The sequence below is a fragment of the Haliotis asinina genome, chromosome 3, assembly GCF_037392515.1.
Source record: "Haliotis asinina isolate JCU_RB_2024 chromosome 3, JCU_Hal_asi_v2, whole genome shotgun sequence".
NCBI classification, from domain to species: Eukaryota; Metazoa; Mollusca; class Gastropoda; order Lepetellida; family Haliotidae; genus Haliotis; species Haliotis asinina.
Window position 1 is genome coordinate 39,422,921 of NC_090282.1, and position 26,682 is coordinate 39,449,602.

General features: G+C 40.7%; 1 protein-coding gene across 3 annotated transcripts in view; it reads right to left on the reverse strand.

Moving 5' to 3' along the window:
- The window catches only part of LOC137277981 (uncharacterized), a 68,503-nt gene that overhangs the window by 22,462 nt on the left and 19,359 nt on the right, over positions 1-26,682 (reverse strand). The window contains exon 1 of one of the 3 annotated variants that reach the window (XM_067810003.1): positions 321-435. The exons of 1 other annotated variant lie outside the window; for it this stretch is intronic. The gene's annotated coding sequence lies outside the window, so the exon portion shown is untranslated. Of the gene's footprint in view, positions 1-320; positions 436-14,974; positions 15,257-26,682 lie in introns of those variants that run through there. One more of the 3 variants, XM_067810005.1, reaches the window with a different exon arrangement.

The window sequence follows — 26,682 nt, forward strand, 5'->3', positions numbered from 1 at the left end:
TAAACCATCTTAATTAAAGAACAAACGCCACCTCAAGGGAAACTCATGCAATCAAAGGCACCCCTTTCTATTCGGTTCGGACTTCTCACGGAACAAACAAAATCAACCCAGTGTGGAACTCGCGTCGCATCCAAACAGGTGCCTAATTAACGAATTCGGATAATTACACGTTATCACATGTACAAATCAGCATTTACCACAATCTACATTTAGTTCAATAATGACTACATACCCCATCTAAACATAGCGACCGCACTTGAAACACCATATACAAAACGTTTCTGGAAAACGCCCTCGAAAAGCCTAGAGTGTTCTCCTACCTTGGCACGGTCGAGCATACTCCAGCTCGTCTTCCGCCTCCATTAGCACCGAACTCATTCCTGAATGGCATTCCTTACACAGAGTGACGCTGGCTCGCCAAGCGAGGATTTCCATACTACGGGCTTACAATACCATCTCATAGGTCTATGCCTACAGTCTCGCGGGTCAACTACATAAATATAACACAACCCAGCCCGTGATTCGCCGAGGGAGGAAACACCAATCGATACCACTGGCTTCCCCGGCCGTCTCTGACATCATCCCAAGCCACGAACCCCCCTCCCCAACTCCCTCCCCGATTCCCCGTCCAAATCTCAGGGATCTCCCCCAGAGGATAATGGAAGAAGCACCAGCAGACGACTTCCCGATCAATATTCCCGCCATTCCGATACACTTGGCGGAATCCCTCGCAGCAAATGGTGGCAGTTTGGTACTTGTTTCTTGTGGAATTCCGACATTGAAAAAATGAAGGAACGTCTTAAACTCGGGATGCGGGCATGATTTATGAAAATTTCTAATTGCCTTATTAAAAGGCGGACATGATTCAATACGGTGGCCGTGATATTGGACGTAACGTTCCAATGCGCATTATACCTCCGAATCTGCCTGATGGAGTAAAACTCGAATATCGGGAGATTGAGAGAAACATTAACTTTAATGATAGTCATTGATATTTCCCTGAATATAAAAGAAAATAATAAAGATGATTCGCTGCCGATAGAAAATTGCCGGATCCACGTCAATAAAAATGAAAGATTTGAAAAGCTCAAATAATGAGACAAATGCAGCTTTTACTTTCTAAATGTACCTTAATGTTTCAAAACCGGTTTTATCATTGTCGATCTGCTGAACAGACATCTGCAACTGATCAGCATTTTCTGAACAAATCCTGTAGTAAAAGCAGATCAATATATCTCATTAGCATGAATTATTTATTATTGAATATTAATATAAAACTCGATGGATCACCAACAATGGCAATACTACTGCATGGAGCATTATGTCACAAGGCAATTAGCCTAGATATTACAGATATCGCTGCGTCATCAAATTAATCTACATTTTGAAAATAATATTTCGCTTTGCAGCAATATTTATGTTTTATTAATACGACAGCGAGAATAAGGTTTACATTCCTTTTGATGATGGTGTTTTGGCATTACCATATGTAGACACTTAGAACATGAAATCTACAGTGATAATTTATCCATTAATTTCAAAGTGGTTGTGTTACAATACATGTGACGTGGAATATAGTACCACGTGTCCCAGCATACCCCGGAGACGTGGCCCACAACGGTGTATCTGTGGCACGAGATCTATTATCGCGTCATGCACAGCACACTCCGCGCAGCGACTACTACAAGCTAATTTGCATATCACGTGATCTGACTTGCCTTGTTTGTAAATAAACGGGTTTACTTGATATCAGGACAGGCTGTTCTAAAAAAAGCTTCATTGTGCGTTTTACATAAAACTGCATATTTTTGAATTAATTATTTCCGTACGTTACTACAGCTGCGATAATGATGCGTACGACAATATTTGTTCCCCTATAAAGATGGTCTTGTCGTAAGATCCGTTTGCGGTAGTGCCACGATTACAGCACACAGAACCGTCAACTAATGTAGTGAGTGCGTATGGTTTTACGCTGCTTTTAGCAATATTTCCTCAAAATCACGGCGGTGGACAGCAGAAATTGACAAATTCTACGCATGTAGCTAATCGAACACGGCTCTTCAGTGTGACGAGCGAATGCTTTAACCACTAGGCTACCCTCACCGCCCCAACAAGTAAGTAGAAGCTGAAGTAGATCCGGGTGTATTAGAAATGTAGGATATTGCTGCAACTGAGATCAGTTCTTGACTGGCACACTGGCACAAGTGAGGAATCGAACCCGGGTATTCAGCGTGACGCTTTAACCATTAGACTACCCACCGCTCATGTACACTTATGTAAATGCAGGATATATGTCCAAAAAACACTCGTTTAAGGACAGCATCGCAATGAAATAAATACATTTTACGACATGTGTCTACTTAAGTGTTTTTTGTCAAAAAGCCAAACGTAGAAATTAGGTGTATGGACACGGTCCGTTGTACAATCCGCCCTTTGTGCTACGACTGTCGTAAGCTGATGTTAACGTATGGGTTGGGGGTGGGTGAGATGAGGTCATCTTAGTGCTAAATACCTTTGTGCAAAGGGGCTTTGCGTTGTTGTACGATGATCGTCTCACCACCGGCCTCGGACACAGGGTGTCGCTGTACAAAACAACATTAATGAATGAATGAATGAATGAATGAATGAATGAATGAATGAATGAATGAATGAACGTAACGTTTTATGCAACTTTTACCCATATTCCAGCAATACCACAGTCGGGGACAACTGAAATGGGCTTCACACATTGTACCCATGTATGGAATCGAATCCGGGTTTTCGGCGTGACGAGCGAACGTTTTAACCACTACGGTACCCCACCGCCGCAAAACAACATCAGCGTTAAGACTGTAGTGAGGTCATGTTAAGATATGGGAGTTAAGGTCATCTTAGCGTTAAGATCGCTTTGTACAACGACATTCACATATTAGTTCTAGCACAATGAACTCAGTCTATGAGAGTGTAGGTACAGCGGATACACTTGGTATTTGGGAAATGAATCGATGGGATCCTGCGAGTCATGTATTTCTAATACGGTGAAACCTCGTTACACAGGACCAATTTAAACTGTAAACTGTACCTTTCGGACAAAGATAATGTTGTGCCAATTTTACAGAAATCGTTCTTAGCGTCTGGTTCTTGTGTGGTAACAAGGAAACAGTTTCGTGTGCTGCTCCAGTGGCGATCGTTGCTAGCCGCGGACACACTTATCAGCCAAGTGCATGACCAAAAACTGGTTCAAGGGGGTCACATTTCAAACAGAAGATATTGTGGCAAGGTGTTCCACTTAGACAGGAGGGAACGACCGCATTAGGGAATGAGGTTTTCTTAGCTACGGTGACTTGTTTAAGGAGGGATTTGCTGACCCAGATTCTTTAATACGGACATTCATGAATCCAGTCGATTTGAAACTGATCGCATTGAGTCCGGAATCAAAGGGTTAAAACGTAATACAGAAAATTCCGAGCTGGATGATGGTGATGAATGGTAACAGAAGGTATCAGGAACTCAAAACTATGAAGGTATAGCAGATTCTGGTTAATCCCAACATGAAATATAGCAGAGAGGTGAAAGATTTGGACAATGTTACACGGTCTGACGAAGCTAGTTAGCTTTTCATACAGAGAGTTGCGTTAACATCGCTTAGAACAAAATTCCGTTCACACGATAGCGCTCCATTATGTTGAACAATGGTGTGTTAATAAAACTTTAGCCGTCTAAATGATGAAATTGGGTACGAGTCCAGCGGATCCTGACATCTAAGGGTGTGAACAAAAGGTTGGAATCAGATTTTTCAAACTTGCATGAGATGAAATCACATGTCTTTGACAAGCGGCAAAACAGACGTAACAAATATGGCTCCCACGCGGCCATTTTTGAAGTTGGGTCGAATTTCATGGAGCATATGTTTAAACCTATACCAGAACAAGACAGCACATCTCCAACACTGTGGAGCATGTTGAAGCCTACACTACCATAAGCTCACAACGGTCTTTGTGCGAGTTCAAGGACATCATGTGGAAGCGCCCATGATTCATGCTCTAATAAACTCACAGCCAGGAAGAGATCAAACAACAATATATTGTTATTTCCTTTAAAGTTTTTACTATAAAACTGCAAATACCAACAATTAAATTACCAGGTTGTCGATTGCGGGTACTTAAAGAACACTATGAGATCCTATAAACATTAACGATATCACAATATATCATCTCATCGAGATCACGCATCTATGAAGATATCCCTGTCGGTTTCTGCCGCCTGCAGCAGCTGAGAGCCAGCAACAAATGTGATCCGAGTGCTGAGCCATGCTCTCCTAAACAGCACGTCAGAAATTTTTACACAGCTTATGAATTTTTTAGTTTTCGCTGTCGTGGCGAGAAATTGCTGTACAGACAGACCACGGACTTCAGAGGCAAACTGATTAGTTTTCAAAGGGAATGCCACAAGGTTTCGGCCGAAAAAACAGCAACTGACAGTGTTGCCCTAACACCTGCCTATAGAGAAACTAGGAAGCGAGCACTGAGAGACTCGACGAGCCACTGGCAGGCGAACCGCAACGATCTTCTCCAGTTCCGGAGAGCGTTAAAGGTGCACGGCAGATTTGCGTTGGAGTGAGGCAGCGATCTACGGTTTAACGACCGAAAGGAGGAGAAATAAAAACGCTAATAACAACATTCTGTGGTCCCTTGACAGACAGTACAAGACCATAAGGGCGCATTAGTCTCTTATTGCGGTTTTCCAAAAAAAAACATTGGACGAGGTCGTCACGAGTCCAGAGTTACCGCGTCGCATGCAAACCATGGGTGTAGGATTTAAATACCAATATTAATCATAGTTTATGTAGACGAACATTCTGGATACTTTCTTTTCGCGATACTCTATTACATCCCTGATAGAATAACTACAGGGGCGGGGAACGAGGACCTACTGAGATCACGGAGAGCTTACTTTAAAATATATGTCTACATAATGAAAACACCATCCAAAATGGAGCATATAGTGTTATAGTAATATAGTGTTAGAGATGGGGCTATCTAGACGTGCAAAATCATTCTAGACCTGAGATGGGCTCCATTTTAGTATATCTTTCGGGTCTCGTCTAGAAGACCGACTAGTCTTCAAGTCGCTAACAGTGCTGACAATGTGTGACTTAAATTAAACAGTACTTAATGGGAAGGGATTTTTTAAAACTAGCAACAACAGTAGGTTATAATTATATACAGACGCGTTTGCACGGGTGAGTGAGGGTAGTTTGATGCAGCATTCATCAATATGGCGGCGATGTTTAAATAATCGAGTCCGGACCAAACAATCCAGTAATCCAGTGATCAACAGCATGAGCATCGATCTACGCAATTGGGAACCGATGACATGTGTCAACCAAGTCAGCAAGTCTGACCACCCGATCCCGTTAGTCGCCACTTACGACAAACATGGGGTACTGATGATGATCAACCCGGATCTTAACGGATGAGTTAGTATCTTAGGCTGCTAGCACGCCTTAGACACAGAATCCAAATACATTTTGAAGACTTCACGACGCTGGGTGACAATAATATATATTATGAAATGGCGTCAATAGACTACATAATGTTCAAAACAAATGCCCGTCTGCATTTAACGCAACAGGGCAAATGGCAACGGAAGAATATCGCATGTAAATGTCATATTCATACCTCAACTCATATCCAAACTGATTCTCCAGCAAACGTGTCATGAGTCCTCACGTCAGCCCTAATCACAGGAATGTCGATCTATTACAGCTGCCAATCACATCCACGTGTGTTTTACAACCCATTGTCCACGAGGAGCCTAACACCCGCCTTTCCACAGGAAGTCCGTTCAAATGAAGGAAACTACGTGTTGGTTAACTCAACATGATATAAACCGAAAAAACTCAACACAAGCTGCTAAATGCTAAAACTCAACTTCAAAAAGTTAAAAGTTCACCATAAAAAGGTTTTCCGGCGACCAAAAATATCTGTCATAGATACTCAAACAAATACCATCAAGGTTAAACGTTTTGCAAACAGCAAAGTGCAGTCCCTCAATTATCAGAATTAGAATGGTTTAAATATACATCCAACACGAGAAGAGCCAGTACCGGTGACTTCATTGTTACCAGACAATATTTAGCTCGCACGGAACGCTGGTACAATTCAGAATTGTTGCCTGTGTTTGTTTCTAGTTCAATTCGTAAATGCCTTGTTTGATGTTCGCGTCTCCGCGTGACATACTTGTCCATTGCACCACGTGGCGATGTTTATTTCATCATCAGCTGTCTTCCAGCGGGACTGTCAACACCGTGTGATGAAACAATGACGATTCAACAACGACCTTCTGGATATAGACAAGGGGTTGTTGTTGAATGTTTCACGAAACCGAAAACTGATAAGAAAAAATATATGTACGACATTTCATGAATGGTGGCAGTTATTCTGAGCACTTGCTAACTGGTTTTACGGGAAGGTGTTGTACATTTCACAAAGAAGTTAAGCCAATAATATTTTTTCAACGTGTTCACGTAATTCGAAAACAAATAAACTCTTGCAATGCTTCATTCATTGATTCATTCAGCGTTCATTGACTCATTTGATAATGTATATATACCATTCCTTTGCTCAATAAGACGGCTTATATGAAAGACTAACATGATAATATATATCAGGTATTAATTTTGTTTTTCAATACTTGATTGAATTAAACCTTTGCAATGTTCAATTATTCATCAAACCAATCACCTTTCGACAGTTTGTTTCAGGTTAACTGCTAAAATGTCCCATGAACGTTCTCCAACAAATACTATATTTTGAACACACATTTCACGTTATTCTACTCCACTGGAGTTATAAATTAAGCCAGGAAGGTTATTTATCCATACTTAACATAAAAGTAAATAAAACAAATAAATATCCATGCAGCGGTCTGACTCTGAGTCTGTGAAACACATCACTAACTCTTTCTGCAATTGTGCCTGTTGGGTAGCATAGTGGGTAAATCATTCACCCCTCATGCCGAATGTTCTATTCCCCAAATGGGTACAATGTGTGAGTCCCTTTTCTGGTGTTCCCCGCCGTGATGTTGCTGCAATGTTGCTAAAGCGGCGTAAAACCATCTTCACTCACTAACACCTTTCTGCAATACATTTCCTTATTTTCTGTATCTTAATGTTTGCTCACTGGTAACCCTCCTAATTTTGAGTTGTTTGTTTCTATCACACTATTCAACTTTAGTGATAACACAAACCACGAAAATAATTAACACCCTTATGAACGTAATAGTCGGAGATGCCATATGTATGCACAGACTGTATTCCCACGTCATATTAATCCTGATTACAAGGTTTAAAAGAGGGCTTCGCGTGAGACAATAGAGGACAAAGGTTCCCCAACATAATCATCATCCAAGACAGTTTGTACATAAATTGCCTATGTCTCCCAAGATGCATCCTGAAATTGATGTAATCAGTCAGCGAAATGCACTAGGGAAATAAGCACCACTTCAACCAATACTCATAAGGCCTATCCAGACTGTTGTTCATTGCTGCCAGTCTGATTGAGTGACATCGACATTGTCAAAGCGCGCTGTCGCAATGAAATAGACTGCGATTGATTCGAAACTTATACGCGCTACATTAGGTTTTGACTTGATGCGGTTCGAGAATATATGTGCAAATTATGATCCGATATACAGCTCAGCGAAGAGTGGGTTTATGATATCAGACAGTTTGTAATATAAATCAGATTTACGGAAACAGATGAATGTGACGGTTATGACAGAACCACAAAAATAAAGACCAGGAATTTGATCTAGAAGAAAATAACGCTAAGTATGCGGACAGCCATTTCGCTCAATTTAGATTAATGTGGTGATTTGAACGTTCTAATTGACCAAGATAGAGTTGACACGCAGTTAACTCGTCAAGAAATAAGCCGAAGCCCAGTCGGAACAAAGTAAAAGGCGAAATTACGTCGAAATCCGTTTGTTTATGAAACGTTAACGCCAGAGAATGCCTTGCGATCCTTTGCAGCTTATAACAGAAATAGAATCTACTGTGCATAAACGGAAACCTTGTGCGAAAATCAAGAGTTAGTGTGTATAGCATTATTCCAGTAACATCACGACAGGGGACACCAGAAAATGGTTTCAGTGTACCCATATGGGGAATCAAACCCAGAGTGAACACTTTAACCAAAGGCTAACCCATCGCCCTGAAAATCATATGGACAGAGCTGTGATCATGATAACACTCTAAGATTTGGCGAAAGGGGACATAGTAAGCTGTCTTAGTAATAACACCTTAGAGTTTAACTCGGTGGTTTGTCGTGAAGCGTGAACACTGTGTAACTGCTAGGCTCCGGAACCGCTCAAGGTTTGACTGAGTTGAATGAGATTGCACAGTTCACTGTGTTTCGATACTATCACGGCGCGTCAGACCAATGTTTACACTTAGATAAAACCAAAGCAGCGAATCCTTGGAACTAGGGATAGGTAACTCGGCGCACTGTATATCAGATCCTACACCGAATCAGAATCCGTAGTTTTCAGTGCAGAATCGCATGATGATTTTGTGTTAGCGTTTTGTGTTTCTTTACTTAACAACCATCAGCTATTTACATTAACCATATTTGTCAATATTTAATGCTGTCTTTTTTCACCTGTGGGTTTTCCTGAATTTGACCACAGATATTTCCAGGCGGGTGTTATTCTGTACCGAACTTGGGTTGGTCAGTTTAGCATCCTGTACTCGGTAAAGGCATTGGTTAAGGTTGTCCTTTTCTTTATGTTTTTATACATGCATTAAGACCAGACTGTGCATTCAAATACATGAATCATTTTTAACAAAATAGCATTGCTATAGAAGTGAATGGTCAATGAAAGTGTTTATTTTTGTGTAACCTCATGCTTTCCTCTATGGCATTACACGTATGACGGACGTGACATACGGCATTGGTGAAAAAACTACTGACATACCACCGTGAAGAGCATGACATACATCACAAATACCTCATCTCCTCATTTGTACATATCCCTATCAATCTCAATGCATCACAACAGACATACTAACCGCGTTATGGAAACCAGTCTAATAGAGTCTGCTGATCTGCACTCAGCTGATCTGCATGCAGCTAAGATACAATGGCGACACGAAAGAACGTTTCGAAGGTAATCAAATTCAGTTTTGCCGAAATGAAAACGGACCTGTCGTTAAATTTAATTAACTTACCTTCAGTAGCGGCGTTCCGTTGATGTTTTGACGTAATTTCGATGTACCGCTTCGTATACACGTGAACTCTCCTACATAACCGAAACACTCTTGATTCACGAAAGCTGAGTTGCCCACCATTCTGCAAGACATCCTAAGTCTTCTCATGACATACTGAGAACTAAAGTAGTTTCATGTTCTTGGCACGCGTAACCGTGATGTAGACAACGTGTTTAATGTCTATTTCATACCCTTGTATATCCCCTCGTGTCGACACAGATAACGCTGTCTCCCCACTTCCCCCCAATCTGTCACCGTGCCTCCTTTACTCAATCCAGCGTTAAGTAAACATTGCCACCATGCTGGTTCGTCTTTGACCGGGAGACATGCTATGGATAATCGGTGGCTTGAGCTTGTCTCGTGAAGGAAGATATGTGGGGACGTGTTGAAACAAACATATATCCCAATGATGCAAGCTTGATACCTAAATGCTACGTACAAGATTACGTTCTTAATTTCACCACTTACTGTTATACATGCTACATACATGTTCGTATGTGTTGGAGTGGTAACATTACATTTGCAAAATGTCATTGCAACGCATATTTTATTTTATGGCGGAGAGTGAGTGTGTGATTGAATTTGGTTTTCGCTGCTTTGGAGAGTCAGCGTTGACATTGAACATTTCAGTTATACCACTGACACAAAGCCTTTATTGAACAACATTTCAGTTATACCACTGACACAAAGCCTTTATTGAACAACATTTCAGTTATACCACTGACACAAAGCCTTTATTGGACAACATTTCAGTTATACCACTGACACAAAGCCTTTATTGAACAACATTTCAGTTATACCACTGACACAAAGCCTTTATTGGACAACATTTCAGTTATAACATTGAGTGTCAGTTTACCATTGAACAACACTTCAGTTACACCAATGCGAGTCAGTTTACCATTGAACAACATTTCATTTATACCAATGCGAGCCAGTTTACCATTGAACAACATTTCAGTTATACCACTGCGAGCCAGTTTACCATTGAACAACATTTCAGTTATACCACTGCGAGTCAGTTTACCATTGGACAACATTTCAGTTATACCACTGCGAGCCAGTTTACCATTGAACAATCCTTCAGTTACATCACTGGTATCCTATGTTAATGGGAAACAATACCGACCATATCAGACATGAATGAACATCGTGTGCAACATCTTGTTCCTTTATTAATTGCATGTTGGACACGTTTACTAATGGACTGATGGTTTGTCTGGTCCGGATTCGATCATATACTTTAATAATAAAGCCGGAGTATTGACGACGCCGTTAATCGACCTCAACCACCCACCACACAGGGCTAAATACACTGTTTTAGGTCAGATTCAACAAGTCTCTTTTATAAGATATAAGCCTGAAAGGACCTCTCGAGGACTCCGGGTTAGAATGGGTCATCAATAACCTAACATGAGGACACGACTGTCAGGCAAGTGACTTATTTGGTAGTATCTTTGTACCAAAACGGCGTGAAATTTTGCTCACAATATTGATCACTGGACTGAGCCTAGATTACGAAGTTTCATTCTGAAAATGAAGAAGTCTCTGGTTTCCTTTTTTGATTAAGAAATGACGGTAAATTAGGAGCTTTATCTGTAAATATGTTCATTTCCGAGACTAAATGCTGGTCTGTTAGTCTCTATTCAGTTAAACAGATCTTCAAGACGAATTTCTTACACACCAGCAGTTGATTGAGTATTTTCCGACTTGCATCAACCGGCATTTGAAATTGAAATACCTGTTTCAGTGAGGCAAGTAAATACAAAGCCATGTCTTAAGTTTGATTAAAAGAGTTCTTCGTGACATGTTTTGCTCATGCAGAGTAATCCAATCCCCGCTTCGTGTTTTTTCCTATGCGAGATCGACATATCATGTTTGAGGGACCAGCTGTTTAATGCTACTGTGAATTTCAATCACGACAGGATGCTAATTTTCTTATCAAAATCACATCAATGCAATGCAGCGACGATCAGTGAAAAAACCGCGGCATGTGTGATTTAATTTGGATTAAAAGGTTTCAGTACATCAAAGGGTTGAAAGTTAATTAGAAAACATAAAAACTCCTAAACTAAAGACATGGGACAAATATGAAGATTGTCGTAATTTTGAAAATAATGTGAATTATCGAACATAATACGTGGATTAAATATCGAAGTGCAAGTAATCATGGGAACTTATTAGACACCACAGGACCCCATCATCATGACTCACGGGGAAGGGAAAATGCCAGGATTCCTTTTACGGTTTTGTTTGCTATTACTTTTCAGGTGAACAGTTGACTTGTATTTGCGTGCGTTTGTGACAGATGCACCTGGCGGACAGGATACAGTCATCTATTTGGGAACGATTGTGTGATGTCGTCCGTCACTGGTTAACAGTGATCCATAAACGCATATTTGCGACATAGACGGAACATTCGAAGGAATCTGCTCTTAAATGAGATTTCTCATGGATTTTGAAATTATTGTGTTTATTTACATACATCCCCTTAATTCTAACTAGATATGTTGAATTCCTAAGCACGGATTGTTAATTTTGAAATATGCAACGTTGCACAAAGAATCTGTTGATTTACGAGGTACAAAGATATACACGCCAATGTATTCCCTTTTTCATAGTATACCAGATCAAGGTCAAAGAGAACGTCCATAATAAATAATTGAGCTGAATTGACAAATATATTGAACGGATCGAAAAATTGCTGTGGATATGTTCTGGATTTTTACTTCTCACAAAGGTTGACCTTTAGTTTTGAAGACAACACCGATAGCAAGTTTCTCGCACTCAAGCTCACCTGTCAAACACTGATATATATACTGTTATACCATATATTATCGTGGAGTATCAATATACAGCTAGCGTGAATGACATAACCCGCCTGACCGTAGGTCACCGCTACATAATCATCAGAAGCTACGCATTTACCAGGCCCCATATATTATCTTATCATTTAGGAACATGGATACGAAAATATAGCGACATTGACAAGCTTTCATGCGTTGTTAGGTAGAGAAGCAGCTATCGTGTTTATTGCATCACGCCTTGTTAGACATTTCCTGGATACAGTGTCGATTTCACCTTAACCCACTAATGTGCAGTTGACCCCGTTTAAATGCTGCCAGTGGAATCGACAATATTTACGTTGGCACTTGCATGGCTGTTTGATTGTAGCTTTGACAACTTTACATCCGTGGATATTTCAGAGCTCCATCCCCCAGGGTATTGGAATTAATTTTCTTATTTTGCGTACTACAAATGTATGACATTTCCTAAGTAATGGAAACGATGAACTGATAATAAAGATGTACATCCGAAGGTAACGCCTTCCTATGCTAGTTAATGAAGACTACATGATTTAGTCTGAATTATTATCACCACATACAGCATTTTCGTCATCGGCGACTCCTTTCACCAACCTTAACTCTCTTTCGATAAGGTTACCTTGGTGACTTACGATCCCCTTATTGATTCGTGAAAGAAGGCCCAGGACAAAATGTCATGCGAATGAGTGGGTTTAGTTTTACGCTGCTTTTAACAATATACCAGCGATATCACCGTGGAAGGGCCACAAGAAATAAGCTTCACATATTGTATCCATGTGGGGAATCGAACCTGGATCGTCGATTCAACCACTAGTCTACTGAACCGTCCTCAGAAAGTGTAATACACACCAGGTAGATAGCACATTTTGATGTACTCATATCTAGAATGTAAAGCTAGAAAAGTACCTAAGGACCTGAAATATTCAAGGAATTATACTGTCATGAAGATGTGTGTGGTATGTTGTGAAATTACTTACGTGAATATACGAAATATACGAAAATAGATTTTTCAATTCATACACAATTTCATGGGCTCCTCCAATATGCAATAAGTTAAAATTAACCTCGCCAGTTTATGTGTGAATTCGGAAATCTCTTCATTCTTCAGTCTCTATCAGAAAACAGACAACAAGCGATAATGTTGCTCAAAAGTAGTTCTTCTGTTCTATCATTCAAACACTCTGGGGGCCTCTGAGTTGCAGCCCAACGGTTAAAGCGTTCACTCGTCACTCCGAAGATCAGGGTTCGATTCCCCACATGGATACAATGTGTGAAGCCCATTTCCCATGTTCCCAACTGTGATATTGCTGGAATATTGCTAAATGTGGCGTAACAGTATACTCACTTACACCCAAAGACTCTGTGTTCGGTTCCATTTCCGTAAAAAAGAAGTACATTTTATAACCTCATCGAAGAACCGATACCAAGTTTACAACAACTCACCCGCATATAAAAGCACGATAAAACAGAAATTAGGTGGTGTACCTAATCTTCCTGTTAATAAAGTTATGCTTATATTAACGTATTATATGTAACGATATATACATATACACGACCTTTTGCCTCCATAATCTACAATACAATAACCGAGTAAAACACTAAATGATATTAATATCCGAGTTTCCGCGTCTGTAGCATTGTTCGACCTAGTCATGTTTGTAATCCTAGCTATTTTCTGTACATAAGTACAAGCACATAAGTATGTTATAAACTAATCCATAAAACGTGCTTAAAGCGTACGTGTATACGTGCTACAACCTCTTCAATCCGGTAACCAAAGACTAACACGTGTATTAAAATATTCCTTTTGGTCTCAACACTATATTAAGAGAGCGTGAACTTCAGCAAGTAATATTTTTTTGCTAATGACGAAAAAACTTAATTTCATCTTTTCTGTTGTATGTTTGCTGACAAAATTACGTTTTTCAGATGGGTTGAAGCAACACTACGGTCTGAAATGAAAACCACAAGGGTCCCTTAGCGTGAAACGTACACATTTACAGACTGTCTTTAAATTAATAATAGAAAGTAATGGCTACTTCAATACTACAAAGCGACACTTCGCCAGACGGACTTTAGGCACACTCGATTACGAATACACCTAACAAGGAGCATCGCACACTTTACTCAGAGACAACTATAACAGTATTGGGTTAAACTTAATAAGAAAACTGTAAGCTGTTTAACTACCCACAAGTCGAATTACACCCACAAGGCCATGCATCTTCCACCTCAACGCTTCAAACCATCTCAACCTACAATTGATGTCTTATCATACTTAAACATATATTTATTATATTATCGGATATTTATGTAGCGCGCATACCCACACAGCTAGTACATGCTTGAGGGGCTAATATAGGATTATACAACATTACTATACCATGATGTTTTTTATTAATATGTAATGACATGAGAAACTGGTGTTAATCCAGCGGAAACGTATAACATTCAAAACTTCAAAATTGAACTTCATCATTGGTGAGTTAGTTGTGATTTTTACCTTTATCAAACATTCCAACAAAATCTTGGCTTCACACATTTATCCATGTGGGAATCGAACAATTGAATAATATGAGTCGAATCATCGTGACATACTGGGTTAAGTTCAACACCTGCAAATTTTGCTTTCAGTTAGTTATTCTAAGCCAATATTAGAGGCCAGAGACTCGCCATTTAAGACTTCTATGTATATTGATCTCAGAGTGATATTTGATGGTCACCCTTATTTTATACAGTCTATGTCTTGGTTTGAAATAAGTTAATTATACACGTCTAGACGACGAACTTTAACAGACCTGACAACGTAATCCCACTAAATTCGGTTTGAAATCGACCGTGTTATCACATTAAATACATTAGGATTCCCTGTTCATTCTACTCAAATAATCAATATTACCTCCATTGTTTCGGTTCGTCTGCAGGTAAGGAAGGTTCAGATTACAGGTGTACGGTCCCAGCCGATGTGTTGTTACTAGCCGGTAAATCACCGCCGAAAAATCAATGTATTTCCCAGGCTTCGGGACTAGGCTGTCCTTCAGGTGAAGCGACAAATATTTGGTCGACACAAATATTTCGGTATCAGAGTTAAGTTGCTGTGAAGCTGTGATGCGATGAAGTAGGTCGCTGTTCACGAGAGGAGGCCCACCTAGCGTTATACCGAACACTTAGAGATGTAGATTTCTCCAGGTCAATTTCAAGTTCAGTTGTACGACAGTTCCAGAAGTCTTCTTCTTGTAGGATATTTCAAGACTGATTGACACAAATCCTATTCTTTGCCGATCCAATTAAACTGCCACTTGTAGCTTCGAGGGTTTTTATCTGACGAGTGAGATCCCAGGGTATCATAAGCACAGAGTCCTTCCTCGCCGCTCTGTACAGAAATTCCTCCGTCAGCAAGTATAATCCTATATACCACAGACCTATTAATCACAGCTCGAGAAACCAGGGGATTTACTCCACGTTAAAACTGATAACCCGTCCATTGTTTTTGACACACACATGAATATCCACACTCTCAAATGTCATCATTGTACATAGCACCATCAGCAAAAAGTAATAATTTGAATAAGGTCCCCTTCACAGCTCAGGCAACCATGCCCTCGAACACGACACCATCTGAAACCACGACATGTTGATATTCTGCAGATTGTCTTTCTTTCCTGGGTTAAATAATGCTTTGAACCATTCCAAGATCGATCCAGGTACTAATTAGCTTGTTCCTGGAAGCCAGGTGGGGGATTCTAGCCCGACAAGCACCCATAAACAGTTCCTTCTGATGAATGGCACATTGGGGCAATGAGAGTCACTGGTGTGTTTCAAAGGTTCCCCATCAGGATCAACTTTGTATCACCTTTAAAGCCAACTCTCAACCAAACATGTAAGGCATGTCAATTTGTTAAGTCGAGTCGCGGATCGCTTAGTTTTCCTCGTATCATCCGTCAATATTGTCATACACGGTTGCTAGGAAACGAGCAGACGATACACCGCCTGACCGTCTGAATACAACATCTGAATCGTGGCTTGAAACAGAAATGCGGACTCTGTGGCGACGAGAGCTTAGAATTATCCCCTCAAACAGATTTATCATTGTATTCATCAATATAATAGCCCTAAACGTAGATGGGTTGCGAAAATGCTACGTCGCTTGAAATAGTCTCCTTTCATTCAGGTAACAATAACCATCTCGTTTCAAAAGGAAGGGTTAAATTTACATGTAGAACATGAATGTTTTCAACCGCTGCAACACTACACGCTTTGAGTCATACGTTGCCTCAATTATGTATGTGATGGTGGTCGATTCTAAGTGACATTTCGGGTTCCACACAACAGCCGCAGAACAAACCACTACTGTTTATCATCTTTAAAATTTGATGGTTTTTTTTTTCATTTATTCGTTGAAACTTTTATGTCTGCGATGTCACAATAATGTCGGGAGCAGGCGTATCTAAAGACACTTCAATTCAATATCTATATGCTTATGTAAGCTAAATTATAATTAATGCCCATATTTCTAGAAATATTTGAGAAAGCGTTGTTATTCTCATGAGCAAGTCCCTAAAGAATACATGAATAGGAAGATGAAGGACGTTTTACCTAATTATACGAACATTTGATACTGATGTGATACTGTCGTCAAGGAACGGTGGCTTTCCCGAGAACATTATTCAGCTATGATAGTTTCTGTGTTTGCACCGTTTTATTGACGACGTGGAATATCAGGTTGTCACTTTCATACAACACACCCTGTATTATACCACTTCATTCAAGTGGTAAAAGGGTGAGTGGTGTTTCATGAAGCAGTAAGGCAATGGTGGGCAACCCGACGGTTTCTATTTCGGAATAACAGATTTCAACAGTGGGTGATATACCGTCCAATCGCTGTGCCAGTGGATTCAGTTGTTTGTTGTTTAACGCAGCCATCAGCAATATTCCAGCTATATGGCGGCGGTTTGTGAATAATTGAGCCTGGACCAGACAATCCAGTGACCAACATCACGAGCATCGATCTACATCTATCGATACGATGGCGTGTGTCAACCGAAATAGAAAGTCTGACCACCCGATCCCGCTAGTCCTCTCCTACAGCAAGCATGGGTTACTGAAGACCAATTCTAACCTCTTCACGGGTCCACTGTACCATTGCGAGCAGGTAAACTGTCCTGGTGAGTAAAGTGTGTAAAACGGCAGGAACAGAAAAAAATCACCCACAAAAGCACAACCCAATGTAAAGGATTAACTTAATCCTACTGCCATGAAGTAGGATAGTATATATATTGCGCACATTTCTACGCAACTAGTGTTCCCTTGGTCAACGGATGCCTCTTTTCTACAATTCTTTTAACCAACTCAACTCCCTAGGTAGTATTCCCCTCACGCAGCTTGTTAGGCTCAGCGAGTTATCACACAGCCTCTTCCTCGCAAGGTGGGGAATTGAACAAGGGTTACGACGTAACGAATTGACGGACCCTTTAACCACTGGGCTATCCTATCGATTCGCCTTGTCTCGAACTATGGATAAGTCGATCTATTGTTGACGGAGGTTTAGGCGTTACAAGATAAGTTCTCCACGACCTTTACCTTTATAAATCCATGCAGGTTGTTGTCGAACATGTCTCGTTACATGGTATGAAGGATATTATAGTTGGACATTTGATTGACAGGTAGCAATAACGCGTTAATCACGCATAAAGACGAAAAGTGATAGCGTGACACCTCACTAACGTTTGTAGATGCACACCTAGGTCTGATAGTGTGACACCTGACTCACGTTTGTAGATGTACAGCTAGGTCTGATAGTGTGACACCTGATTCACGGCTGTAGATGTACAGCTAGGTCTGATAGTGTGACACCTGACTCACGGTTGTAGATGCACAGCTAGGTCTGATAGCGTGACACCTGACTCACATTTGTAGATGGACAGCTAAGTCGGATAACGTGACACCTGACTCACTTTTGTATAGCTAGATCTGATAGCGTGAGGTATCTCTCATGTCTCTGTATCAGGGGGAATGATATGTTGATTTAAGATGATAACTCGGCAGACGTTTGGAGTGCAAGCATTACCAAACACGTGCATGCAGGTCGGGACATGACATGATGGAAATATTCTTGAACGAACATTAAACCCCAATGCCCTTCGACTAAAGTAATCTATGCTAAGAGGACTGACTTCTTGCACGTACACGATCCAGCTTGTGGTAATAAGGTAAGTACACACACTGAATTATAACCTATACCTATGGCGCTGACCTTTTGACCAGCCTTTGAAATAGGAATGATTACATTACGCTACTTCTTATCGGAATGTTATACAGTCCATCGTTGGGCAGGCTTAGAGGCAATGCCACATGAAAGCACAATTACTGCATGAGAAGTGTAAATAAATCAGGCTTGCTTAAAAGTAGGAAACATGACAGTTACCTTGTCTTAATGATGTATTTTTATAGGAGAGTAGAAGCAGCCATAGGAAGACCCGTCGTTATCATCATCATCATCATCATCATCATCATCATCATCATCATCATCATCATCCGGCTCATCCATCATCATTGTATCATCATCACCATCATCATCATTATATTATCAGTGTATCATCATTACCATTATCATCAGCAGCAGCAGCTGGCTCATCCATCATCATTGTATCATCATCACCATCATCATCATTATATTATCATTGTATCATCATCATCATTATGATCATCAGCTAGCTCAAGCATCATCATTGTATCATCATCATCATCATCTAGACGAGGCATTTCATTCTAAACATCTTCTACAAGCGATACTCAATATACTTCCCTTGCTATCGTTCGCGGTTTAACAAGTGATGGTTTGACTGATGTTTTTCCAGTGACCTCTAGACTAACACATTACTTTTGAACTACAGCTATGTACTTACAGCCAGACATGTCCTTTGTTGCGATGTCATGGAGTATATTTGTCCATGTCAAAACGAAGCCAAGTCCTTCGCCACATTGTTATCCCTGACCAAATGACTTGACTGGGATCTCAAAGGTCATCTTGGCGTTGCGAGGCTGGCTAGAGGGTGCAGTTACATTGGTCAAGCTATGTGTAAACTGACCGCAACACCCTCCACGTTACTGGCCAAGACGAACCGTTTGGCAAACATGCCGTCTGCTCCAACACCGGTAAATCGGACCAAGTTCTGTTCACCCTTTTCACTCAGGCAAAGAAACCACTAGATAAACATACCTGAACCCTCCCCGTGTGACCCAAGGTCAGGGGTTAGAGTTGAGAGATGCAGGTCATCTGGTTTGGACTTCAAGATGCAAATACAACTGCTACTTTAGCAGTAGAGCATGAGCTGAGTTTGTTGACACAAAATCAGGTTTAGGGCCGGTGAGTTGTATCCTACCGCCCTTCATGAGCATGTTAATAGTACCCTGACTAACAAGTATAACTTCACCAGGAATTCAAATATATTATATTATTGTAGATTCATATTCAGGGCCATTAAAACAGCAAAAAACGAGCGTAAACAGACAAACGTAAGTATATTAATGAGACAATGACGCAGGTCTCTCTTTAGCATCATTATCACGTATTTCATAAATATCAGACGGTATATGGTCTCTGTAAATATCAACTGCAATCCCCACACATGACCATCTCAATAGTTTTTTGTTTGTTTCATACACGAGAGCATAGGTTCGGCCACTTATGCAAGCCCCGATGCTGGACATAGTTTTGCCATTATATCAGCGGAACGGTGACACCCAGTTTATAATATAATAGATCAGATAAATCCACACAATGATGAACCTGTCTGGTAGTAGAGTTACAGATATCAAATATCCCCCGCACAGTGGCTTCAAGGCATTAAAGCCCACCTATTGATGAAATATGGCTTTTTATATCACAGTGTACTTATTATACATATGAGGTGATTCGCTAACATATTTAACCTAACCATAATTAGTTACCGGGGTAATGTTATATGTCACAGCGAAACCTCTCCTGAAAACTGGAAACCCTGGTAGTCCGGATTAACAGGGTCCTTAGTACAGAGTTGTCTGCAGTGTATTCATGTAGTTGGTCTATCGGGTGAAGGAGGTCTGGATAAGAGAGGTTAAACTGTACAGGATGTTCGCCGTGAGAATGGGGATTATGACCTTGATCGCAAGCACCATAACCCACGATGCTACTCTGTTTCAAATTAAAGTATCCATAACGAATAATTTGTATTACAAATGTCGGCAAGAAGATGCTGCCTTTCTGAGATTCTATGATATTTTACTATTCTGCCTGGCAACTGTTACGATCTTTCTAATCAATTATCTACGGTAAATTACATTTTTTGAAAAGTCTCATGCTCAGTTCAGGTTTTGGCAAGTTAATCTGAAAACGAGGCCAGCAGAGCAATCAATTTATAGATATGAAAGAACGTATATATTCAAGTGTATAAATTATCAATTCGTTGTGGGCTTAACGATGGCATTTAATCCTCAAAGTACAATGTAACCTGATCGTCAATATGACAAGGTATTTATTGATCGTCATTGAATAAAAATGTTACCTTTAATTGGTGCCTTATCTTACCACAAAACACAATTTCGCATCACATCAGAAAACTTTAATGTTATACATCATGTTTTACTAGTAAATTTAATGAATTATCGGTTACGTTTTCCTATTAGCGATACGCTGTCATTTAAAGACAGATGTACGACAGTAATGTGAAAAACTGGGTTTTAAAAATTCTTAACTTTTGTTGAGCAGTTCATAACTGATACCTCGTTAAATATTTTTCAGTAATATGAAGCATTCGGCTGACGACATGACATCAAAGCATTGTATATTGATGATTCATTCTCTTATGTCATTAAATGCATGACTTGATGTAAATTACATGTAATCACAACACAAAAGTGTCATTTCCTCTTACATTATTAAACCCCATAGACATTTCTTTGTGTGTTTCCAACCTGCTTATCAAATTACTACCACCCTCGTACACAACTTGGTTTCCAAAATCGAACCCTTTCAGAAGAACAAGACCCTAACGACCATAATACGTCACGTGATCAAAGTCTCGCAACGGCGAGATGTCCCGACACTCAACAGCATTACAAATTATGGTTATTACAGGTAATTACCTGGCGTTCCAAGAAGACTTCAAAGACGCTGATAATGCTTTCCAATGGTTGCAATTAATTAATTATTGATAGCCAAACATGCTTGAGACACTTACTGCTCTTAAGCCCTTACCTTGGTACAAAATTGCGCAGGTAGCCAGAGCATTACAAACCTTCAGGGAAGGAGTAATGTTCTTTGTTTATGAGATATTCATATTTCGATCAATCTGGGGACAGATAACGGTCGCCATAAACGCACCTTTAATACTTACCTTTGTAAACGTAGCGGGAGGTGAAAGTGTATCGAATTATATATTGATATGTATGTGTTTCAACCTTCATGGAGCTTTATGCCTTGATCTGTACATGGGTTGAAATTATATATATTATAACATATATTGCATTGAAATTATATTACAAGGGGCTGTATGGTAGCTTATTAGTTAAAGCGCCCCCTCGTCACGCGGAAGACCCGGTTCGATTCCCCACTTGGATACTATGTGTGAAGTCCATTACTAGTGTTCCCCTGCCGTGACATTGCTGGAATATTGCTAAAAGCGGCGCAAACCTAAACTCACTCACTCACTCATGCTAAAACCAGAAAAATAAGGGAATTACTTCAATTATTTCAGGGAATTGAATAAATCGCATTAAATTACTAAAATAATGCAAAAATGATAAGGATATGTCAACAGATCTTGGTCTCTGAATATATAATTGTTGATAAAAACACAAATTCCGTTTCAACATTTATGGAGTCCCAGTGAAATTTATTACCTGAACATTGGGGAATCTAGTCTTACTTCAATGGCTTTCGCATTGAAGGGAGGGTGAAGAAGGGCGAAGATAACACGGCTCAGGGACTGTGAGACAGACTAGTATGCAAAGGTAGTCCCATTACTATATGCATAAGATGTAGTCTACCATATCAGCTCAAGGGAATAACCAGTCTTGGTGGTGTCCTCCCATTGCGCAGACAGCCAGTTCGCAGACGCCTTAAAACAACTACTATTACGGTTCAGTGAACAGATCGGCTACTACCTGTTACCTGTACACATAATAATGAAGTAGTCTAAATAATAACACACACAAAAAAAACACCTGAAGCTATGTTGTCTTGATTACTCAACAGATTACATTTGGATAAAATGCCACAAAGCTGCAGAAATTGTATGAATGATCGCTGATCATCAGTCATGATACTTATTGGTCCCATAAACATGATACCAACAGTATTCCTAAAATGACTTCATAGAAAAACACATTTGGATAACTTACACGTTGCAGTGTCTTAATAACTGGTAAACCACGGCCGATTAATTACAGAATCCTTTCAATAAAACGCATTCCTTACCCAATAAACGTGTGGGTGGTCTCCCCTTTAAAGGCTTGGTTTATTGTTCATTAATGCTAGATTCGATTATACGTGGAGTCCCAGACCACTAAGACGTTTTAGCGATAAGTATCGGTTAACATTTTTGTCTAAACCGCCTGATACCTGTCTAGATTCACTGCACACCTGCTGTCACGACAGCAAGCGCCGTTTTTTTTTTTTTGGCTTTCCTTTTCGACCAACTGTTCACGCCGATTGAGAAGTAGGTTAATGGAATGTATCGTCTGGGTAAGCGGAAAGCAAACTTCACTTAAGTGTAGACAAGTAATGGTAGATGGATTGTGATGTAGATATTAGAAGTAACCGCTAACGGCTGGGGTGAAGTCGTGAAGAGTGTGTGAATGTTTTCACGGTGTTTTTAGCATTTTTGTCAGCAATGTGGCCTCAGAAAGTGAATATACCCATAAGGGGAATCGAACTAGGTTTTCGGCGAAACGTGAGAACAATATAACACACAAGTCCAAAAGAGGAGGTCATAATATACATATCTGAGTGAGTGAGTTTAGTTTTATGCCACTTATAGCAATATTCCAGCAACTGCACGGCACGAGACACCAGAAATGGACTTCACACATTGTGTCCATGTGAGGAATCGAACCCGTGTCTTCGGCATGACAAGCTAACACTTCAACCACTAGACTACCTCATCGTTCCTGATAGATATAACAGTCGTTGGAATGTGAACACTTAGTCCAGATATAATATCAACCTATTGTATCTAATGATATGCCCACGATGTCAACAAGGAGTAGATAAAGGGTACCGAGCCATGGAACCTAAGTCTTTAGATAGATAAAACATGTATATAAATTATAACAAATCTGAAAGAATCAGCAATTTAGCAAGGACTTCATTTTTAACAGCAACAACAAGAGTAGCGATCTATGAATATAAGCGATAACAATAAAAGAACAGTCTGAAACAATGCTTCACTGACTGAAACTTTAACAACAGCAATGAATGAATCATGATGATGGCAATGATGATGATGATGATGGTGGTGGTGGTGGTGATGATGATAACGATGATGATGATGATGATAACGATGGTGATGGTGGTGGTGGTGATAACGATGATGATGATGATGATGATGATGATGATAATGATGACGATGACGATGATAACGATGGTAATAATGACATTGATATATAAACATATTTCATTCACATCCACATTTATCTGGGATAGCCTTCGCGATGGTGCTGGTAAAAAATGAATTAACTTCATTTGAACGCACATTTCAGCAAATGTTTCTAAAGTGAATACTCCCTCAACATATACTCCTTCTTGACACAGGTCACGAGGAGACTACATCGACGGTGACCTCTGTCTAGATCGCCGTTAAATCCAAGTATGTTTACAATTAAGTTCATTTATTTACGATCCCAGGAAAGATGGTCCCAGTTTTTACCCCAGAGTTACGACGACACGATGTTGACTTTTGTCAGAGAATTGCTCTGAATTCAGAAACCTGTGTGTTATAATGTGCAATAAATGTGCACAATCGCTCTCTTGAGGATGAGTGAGGCAAATATCTGGCGCCAAAGGGCCTAACATCTTCCATCTAATAAACACACGAAACAAGGAGACTATTTCAACCGTCTCAAAACTTGGTTAGTCAGTATTCCGAGTGCATTATTGTTTATTTCCCCATGACCCTCTAACACATCTAATCCCTCTTTATTCCTCCGCCAAATACATAAATCCCTCCGTTATTTATCAATAGACACACTCAGTCAGAGTCTTAGCCACGTGACTAAGTTTCGTATGATTCCGTAAATAATGTGAACGACCCAAGCCGCCATGAACTGAACTATCGCAATCTCTCCATGTTTCGAAGTAGTTGCACAGAGATTTGAATCAAATCTTCCGAGCTTACGAGAAAAAGGTGCCAAATACCTGACGGCAATTTCAGGCGGTAAGTACCGTCTGCTGCAGTTCGCAGCGCCGCCTGTCGTGACCTCCATTCGCGAAACTAAGCAAGGGTGGCATTCCAAGTCGCGCTGTCGTAACATCAAGGTCAGGAAGGTCAAAAAATGACATCGACGGCGTGACCTTGGTGCGCGATTAATTAAACCAAAAGAGAAGTCACATGACCCGGTACTGAAAAAGTATTTAAACATGAATTGGACAGTTTGTTTGAAACTGTAGACGAAAGAAACAACAAAAGTGTCTTTATGACGTTTGGCTTCGACATCAGCCTTTATAAATTATCTGTTACTCTATTAAAGAAGAATAAAGCTTCATTTGTGTCATTTGCAATTTGACCATTTTCACAAATGAGCAACGCTTAAATCAACGAAAGTTCTTTAAAACACGCAACATGGAACTGATGATTATGATTATTGTTTTACTATATTCCAAATACGGTATACTGATTCGATTTCCCACCTTTATGCTATTTTCACATGAACATAAAATGGCGGCTGTCGTACATGGTGCGATGCAGGTGCAGGAGAAAGAGGAAGCAAGGGAAAATGGCAGCTGTCGGCTATGCTGAGATCCAACTCTATCAGAAAGCGGAAGTAAAGGGTAGAGTGTGATACAAGCTTAGCAGATAGGGGAGGCAGTAGAGGAGGATGACGGCAGTAGCAGGGTGAGATGTATGTGTAGAAGAAAGGCGAGGCAGTAGAGGAAGGTGACGGCAGTAGCAGGGTGAGATGTATGTGTAGAAGAAAGGAGAGGCAGTAGAGGAAGGTGATGGCAGCAGGAGAGTGAGATGTATGTGTAGAAGAAAGGAGAGTCAGTAGAGGAAAGTGATGGCAGTAGCAGGGTGAGATGTATGTGTAGAAGAAAGGAGAGGCAGTAGAGGAAAGTGATGGTAGTAGCAGGGTGAGATGTATGTGTAGAAGAAAGGAGAGGCAGTAGAGGAAGGTGATGGCAGCAGCAGGGTGAGATGTATGTGTAGAAGAAAGGAGAGGCAGTAGAGGAAGGTGACGGCAGTAGCAGGGTGAGATGTATGTGTAGAAGAAAGGAGAGGCAGTAGAGGAAGGTGATGGCAGCAGGAGAGTGAGATGTATGTGTAGAAGAAAGGAGAGGCAGTAGAGGAAGGTGATTGCAGCAGCAGGGTGTGATGTATGTGTAGAAGAAAGGAGAGGCAGTAGAGGAAGGTGATGGCAGCAGGAGAGTGAGATGTATGTGTAGAAGAAAGGAGAGGCAGTAGAGGAAGGTGATGGCAGCAGCAGGGTGAGATGTATGTGTAGAAGAAAGGAGAGGCAGTAGAGGAAGGTGATTGCAGCAGCAGGGTGTGATGTATGTGTAGAAGAAAGGAGAGGCAGTAGAGGAAGGTGATGGCAGCAGGAGAGTGAGATGTATGTGCAGAAGAAAGGAGAGGAAGGTGATGGCAGTAGCAGGGTGAGATGTATGTGTAGAAGAAAGGAGAGGCAGTAGAGGAAGGTGATGGCAGTAGCAGGGTGAGATGTATGTGTAGAAGAAAGGAGAGACAGTAGAGGAAGGTGACGGCAGTAGCAGGGTGAGATGTATATGTGGGGAAGAAAGAGAGGCAGGAGAGGAAGGTGATGGCAGTAGCAGGGTGTGATGTATGTGTAGAAGAAAGGAGAGGCAGTAGAGGAAGGTGATGGCAGCAGGAGAGTGAGATGTATGTGTAGGAGAAAGGAGAGGCAGTAGAGGAAGGCGATGGCAGCAGCAGGGTGTGATGTATGTGTAGAAGAAAGGAGAGGCAGTAGAGGAAGGTGATGGCAGTAGCAGGGTGTGATGTATGTGTGGAGAAGAAAGGAGAGGCAGTAGAGAAAGGTGACGGCAGTAGCAGGGTGTGATGTATGTGTAGAAGAAAGGAGAGGCAGTAGAGGAAGGTGACGGTAGTAGCAGGGTGTGATATATGTGTAGAAGAAAGGAGAGGCAGTAGAGGAAGGTGATGGCAGCAGCAGGGTGAGATGTATGTGTAGAAGAAAGGCGAGGCAGTAGAGGAAGGTGACGGCAGTAGCAGGGTGAGATGTATGTGTAGAAGAAAGGAGAGGCAGTAGAGGAAGGTGATGGCAGTAGCAGGGTGAGATGTATGTGTAGAAGAAAGGAGAGGCAGTAGAGGAAGGTGATGGCAGCAGCAGGGTGTGATGTATGTGTAGAAGTAAGGAGAGGCAGTAGAGGAAGGTGAT